Source organism: Dipodomys ordii, unplaced genomic scaffold, assembly GCF_000151885.1.
Source record: "Dipodomys ordii isolate 6190 unplaced genomic scaffold, Dord_2.0 Scaffold107, whole genome shotgun sequence".
Taxonomy (NCBI): Eukaryota; Metazoa; Chordata; class Mammalia; order Rodentia; family Heteromyidae; genus Dipodomys; species Dipodomys ordii.
The window spans coordinates 3,487,028-3,492,824 of NW_012267323.1; the positions used below are offsets into that span (position 1 = coordinate 3,487,028).

Genomic DNA, 5,797 nt, shown 5'->3' on the forward strand with positions numbered 1-5,797 from the left:
GGCTGTCGGGAGTTGGGAATGGGAAAGAAACTCTTTGAACAACTCCATCTTGCCTCTTTCCACTTGGTGTGCAAACCACCCGGTCCCCGTTTTGTACCGGGCGGGTGCGGTGAGACGCTCCGGCTTCGATCCTATTTATTTATTTTTTTAAGTGCAGTAATCTTGGGAGTTAAAAAGGTGATGATGTAGGTTAGGGGGTGTCTGATGGCGGGGTGCGGGCGAAGGTGTTTTCCGGCTTGAAAAATAAAAAGCAATGTTGAATTTGGGGTGACTTGAGAGCGGTTGCATCGAAGTCGGTACAGTTCTCCTCGGGAGTTGCTGCCTTAAATTAGGAATCACTTAACCTAAGCCTGTCCCTTACTCATCGGATGCAGTTTATAGGTTCTTTTCATGAAATTGCACTGTTTGCAGCAGATCAGTTGGAGGGGGGGGGCATGCTCTGTTTCCACTGCTTCAGTGTTGATTCTACTTGAGTTTTCTCATAGTCATCATTTATTTTTTTTTTTTTTTTTTTTGGTGACTTGTTCGGTTTTTTTTTATCTTTCGACTTCGTCTTTTGAAATAGGCATTCCTTGGCAGGTATGTAATCATATTTTCTCTGTCAAATCTGAACGAGGGGGGAAAACCCTCTATGCCTTACAATGTATATCGCGAGAATTTTTCAGCCATTTAGTATCATGGGGATGATTGTCACCCTTGACATGGAAAGACTTGTGGACATATAGTTTTAAGCATTTGACACAAGTTACGTTCTTTGGATTAAGAATACAAGACTAGCGCTTAAAAATTGGGTGAAGGATTTTTTCTGCCAGTTCTGGGGCTTGAACCAGGGCCTGGGCACTGTCCCTGAGCTTTATTTTGCTCAAGGCTAGCATCTTTACCACTGGAGCTACAGCACTATTCCGGCTTTTTCTGTGTATGTCGTAGTGAGGAATTGAACCCAGGGCTTCAGGCATGGTAGGCAAGCACTCTACCACTAAGCCACATTCCCAGCCCTGTTGCAGGATTTCTTGATAAATGACTTTAAGATTCTGCCTACATATGTAGAGTAGTGATGGCTTTTGGGGAACAAAATAGATTGGATGTGTGTGTATGTGCGTACGTGTGTGTGTGCATGCGTGCGTGTGTGTGTGTGTGTGTATGTGTATGTATGTGCGCACGCACGCGTGGGCCAGTACTGGGGGGCCTTGAACAAAGGCTCTGTGCTCTTGCTTTGCCCCACTGGCTCTCTACCATTTGAACCACACTTCGATATTGGTTTTTTTGCTGGTTAACTGGAAATAAGAGTCTCAGATTTATCTACCTGGGCTGGCTTTGAACATAATCCTCAGATCTGAGCTTCCTAAGTAGCTAAGGTTACAGATGTGAGTCACTGTTTTTGAGTCAGTACTTGAACTTAGGGCCTGGACATTGTCCTTGACATTTTTTGTTTGTTCTTGGTTGGCACTCTACCTACCCCCTTGAACCACAGCTCTACTTGGGACTTTTTAGTGGGTACTTGTGGAGTCTCACAGACTTTCTTCCCTTGGCTATCTTTGAACCAGGATCCTCAGAGCTCAGCCTTTTGAGTTGTTAGGGTTACAGGCATGAGCCACCTGGACCCAGCTTAGGATTGTTTTTGTTTTGTTTTAAATGCTGGTATTGAATCTAAAGCATAGTGCATGCTTAACAGGTAGGTGCTCTACCAATGAGCTACACTGCAGACCTGCAGCTTGTTTTGAGTCTAAATTAATGTTAGAGTTATAGCCTCTATTCAACTAAGAGAACAGTAATATGTTTTCAACCGATTTCTTCACAGACCTAGACTTTTAGCCTCTAAACTTAGACCCAGGACGTGTAGGCCAATCGCCTTTGTAGGTGTGAAAACCGGAGTCTCAGGGTAACTGAGGGGGACTAGAATTACTTTTTTTTTTTTTAATAATAGTTTTAATGTGCTCTCTTAACCATTGCATTAGAGTCAGCTAAAGTTTAAGGATTCTATACTCCAGTGTTTTCTCATTTTATTGAAGATTGGGCATAGTTTGGGAGAGAATCTGCAAAGTTCACTTGGCAAACATTTCACTTCTTTTTTTTTTTTTCTGGTCGGTTGTGGGGCTTGAACTCTGGGCCTGGGCGCTGTCCCTGCGCTCTTCAGCTCTTCAGCTCAAGGGGAGCAGTCTACCACTTGAACCACAGCACCACCTCCAGCTTTCGAGTGGTTTATTGGAGATAAGAGTCTCACGGACTTTTCCTGCCTGGGCTGGCCTTGAACCGTGATCCTCGGATCTCAGCCTCCTGAGTGGCTAGGATTACAGGCATGAGCCACTAGTGCCCGGCTAGCATTTCACTTCTTTAGCTTTCACAGTATACTTCTGTGCACCTGGATAGTCTTGATGTGGTTAATGGAAGGAGATAAATGGATGCACAAGAGTCCCTTCCTACTCTAGTTCTGGTTTAGGTATTTGGATCTTCTTGAGAGCACAATTTCCAGAGGAAGGCACAGAATTCCTTTATCCCAAACCAATGTAATTAGGCCTGGCTAGCCTATTTGCAGGCAACTGTGAGCCCTTCTGGCTTTAGAGTGAAAAGTGCATATAGCAAGTGAACAGTTTGTCTGCCATGTGTATGGTTTTGTTGGAGTATTTTTGGTCTTGAATCCTTTCCTGTCATTAATTTCCTTAAAGTTTTTTCTGGTCATGTTGGGGTGTAAGTTATGCTACTGAAAACAGGTAGATTTTTAGATGTTGTCTGTGGGTGAAATCTAGGTGGTGACCAGAGTCCTAAAGAAGAGCCTGTTGATCAGTGAGACACCAGATTGATACTTCAATTTGTAAGCGAAGTGATTTGGTTTGGTAGACTGTAGACTGCACATTTGGGTTTAATTTTATTAGTGATAATGATATACAGTACATAATCACTGGATTTAAAATTTAAGAGAGGCAGCTAGGCACTTATGACTCCTCCCTATAATCCTAGCTACTCAGGAGGCTGAGATCTGAGGATTGTGGTTCAAAGCCAGCATGGACAGAAAAAGTCTCAGAGACTCTTACCTCCAATTAAGCACAAGAAAATTGGAAGTAGCACTGGCTCAAAGTAGTAGAGAGTGCTAGCCTTGAGCAAAAAAAAGAAAAGAAAAGAAAAAAAAGCTCAAGGACAATGCCCAAGTCCTGAGTTCAAGCCTCACAACCAACAGTGAAAATTGGAGAGGTTTGGTATGATGTCAAAATCCTGTAATTCCCAAGACTGGGGAAATTAGGCAACAGGATTCAAGTTCAAGGTTAGCCTGGCTACAAATTGCAACACCTGACTTAAAAATTTCTGGGCCGGGCGCTGGTGGCGCACGCCTGTAATCATAGCTATTCAGGAGGCTGAGATCTGAGGATAATGATTCAAAGCCAGCCTGGGCAATAAAGTCAGTGAGACTCTTTATCTCCAATTAACCACCATAAAACCTGAAGTGGTGCTGTGGCTCAAGTAGTAGAGAGCTAGCTTTGAGCTGAAGAGCTGAGGGATAGGGCCCAGGCCCAGAGTTGAAGACCCGTGACCGACCAAAAAAAAAAAAATCCTGGGCTGGGAATGTGGTTTAGTGGTAGAGTGCTTGCCTAGCATGCATGAAGCCCTGAGTTCGATTCCTTAGTACCACATAAACAGAAAAAGCTGGAAGTGGTGTTGTGGCTCAAGTGATAAAGTGCTGTCCTTAAGCAAAAGAAATTCAGGGACAGTGCTCAAGCCCTAGTTCAAGCCCCAGGACTGGCCAGGAAAAAAAAATTCTTGCCTGGCACCGGTGGCTTGTGCCTGGAATCCTAGTTACTCAGGAGCTGAGTGAGATATGAGGATTGCAGTTCAAGGCCAACCGGAGCAGGAAAGACCACTAGACTCTAATCTCCAATAAATCACCAGAAAACTGGAAGTGGTACTATGGTTCAAATGGTAGATTGGCCTTGAGCAGAAGAGCTGAGGGACAGCACCCAGACCCAGAATTCAATCCCCATGGCCAAAAAAAAAAAAATTGCTAAATGTTTACCTTCTTATTTGTGTGTGTAAGTGTATGGTTCTGGGGCTTTGACTCAGGCCCTGGTTACTGTCTTTTTTTTTAAAAAAAATTACTATATGGATGATATACAGAGGGGTTACAGTTACATAAGTCAGGTACTGAGTACATTTCTTTTTGGACAACGTCACCCCTCTCCTCGCTCTCTCCAAGCTTTTCCCTCCTGTCCCCACACACAAATTATATACTTCATTTTCAACAGTGTCTAGTGAGTACCACTGTTGCATTTGTTCATCCTCTGAGCTTTTTTTTTTTTTTTTTGCTCAAGGTGGGTGCTCTACCACTTGAACCACACCTCCACCTCCAACTTTTTGGTGGCTAACTGGAGATGAGTCTCATAGACTTTCCTGCTAGACTGCCTTCAAAATGTGATCTTTGGGTCTCAGCCTCCTATATAGCTAGGATTACAGAAGTGAGCCACTGGCATCTCACTGATTTTACCCTCTTTATTAGCCTGTCCAGTGGAACTCAGTTTTCCTGAACCTATACAGTAATATGTATTTATTTAGTGATGTTGGAGATGAAGCCCATCCTAGGCAATTGCTAGGTAAATAACTTTTTAGCTTCTATATTTTAATCTTGTGAGTATTAAGTGTATGTGTCTTACTATTCTTTTGGGGCGTGCTCACTGTTGAATATTTGTGGCGCTAATAAATTAATTTTCAAGGCAGTTCAAAGTTAGTAATTGCTGCAGAGTTCCTATTTTAAATGTTTCTATTTTTCGTGTGTGTGTGTGTGTGTGTGTGTGTTGGTGTGTGTGTGTGTTGGTGTGTGTTGGTGTGTTGGTCCTGGGACTTGAATTCAGGTCTTGAGCTCTGTCCCTAAACTTCCTTTTGCTCAAGACTAGAACTCTTCCACTTGAGTCACAGCACCACTTATGGCTTTTTCTGAGCTTACTAGAGATTAGAGTCTCAGGTACTTTATTACCCAGGCTGGATTCAAACCATGATCTTCAGATCTCAGCTTCCTATATAGCTAGGATTATAGGTATGAGCCACCAGCATCTGGCTTCAAGTGACTCATTTTGGATCTTTGGTGCTGTTGTATTAAGTGAAGGTCTTAGGTACTTATAATTATTGTAGTCATGTGAATCATTCTAGATGTTGGTCTCAGTTTATTGGTGCTTGCTCCAAGTGCTGGTAATGTATTTAGCTTTTTTTTTTTTTTTTGGGTCCGGTCGTGGGGCCTGAACTCTGGGCCTGGGCGCTGTCCCTCAGCTCTTCAGCTCGCTAGCACTCTACCACTTGAGCCACAGCACCACTTCCGGCTTTTTTCTTTTTTCTTATGTGGTGCTGAGGAATCGAACCCAGGGCCTCATGCTTGGAAGGCAAGCACTCTACCACTGAGCCACCTTCCCAGCCCTGTATTTAGTTTTTAACTGACTTTTTTTTTTTGTGGTGGTGGTGGTACTGGGCTTTGAACTCAGGGCCTCATGCTTGTTAAGCAAGCACTGTACTGCAGAGTTGCACCTCCAGTCTTTTTAATCTTTCTCTCTCTCTTTTTCTTTCTCTCTTTCTCTCTCTTGGTTGGTCATGGGGCTTGAACTCTGGGCCTGAATGCTGTCCCTCAGCTCTTCAGCTCAAGGCAAGGGGCTCTACCACTTTGAGCCATGGCAACACTTCTGGTTTTCTGAGTGGTTTATTGGAGATAAGGGTCTTGTGGACTTTGCTGTCCAGGCTGGCTTTGAACCACGATCTTCAGATCTCAAACTCCTGAGTAGCTAGTATTACAGATGTGAGCCACCGGTGCCTGGCTTTTTTTTTTTTT

General features: G+C 43.6%; 1 protein-coding gene across 3 annotated transcripts in view; it reads left to right on the top strand.

Annotated features, from left to right (window-relative positions):
• Positions 1-5,797, top strand: part of Rhoa (ras homolog family member A) — a 33,923-nt gene that overhangs the window by 763 nt on the left and 27,363 nt on the right. The window lies entirely within an intron of this gene.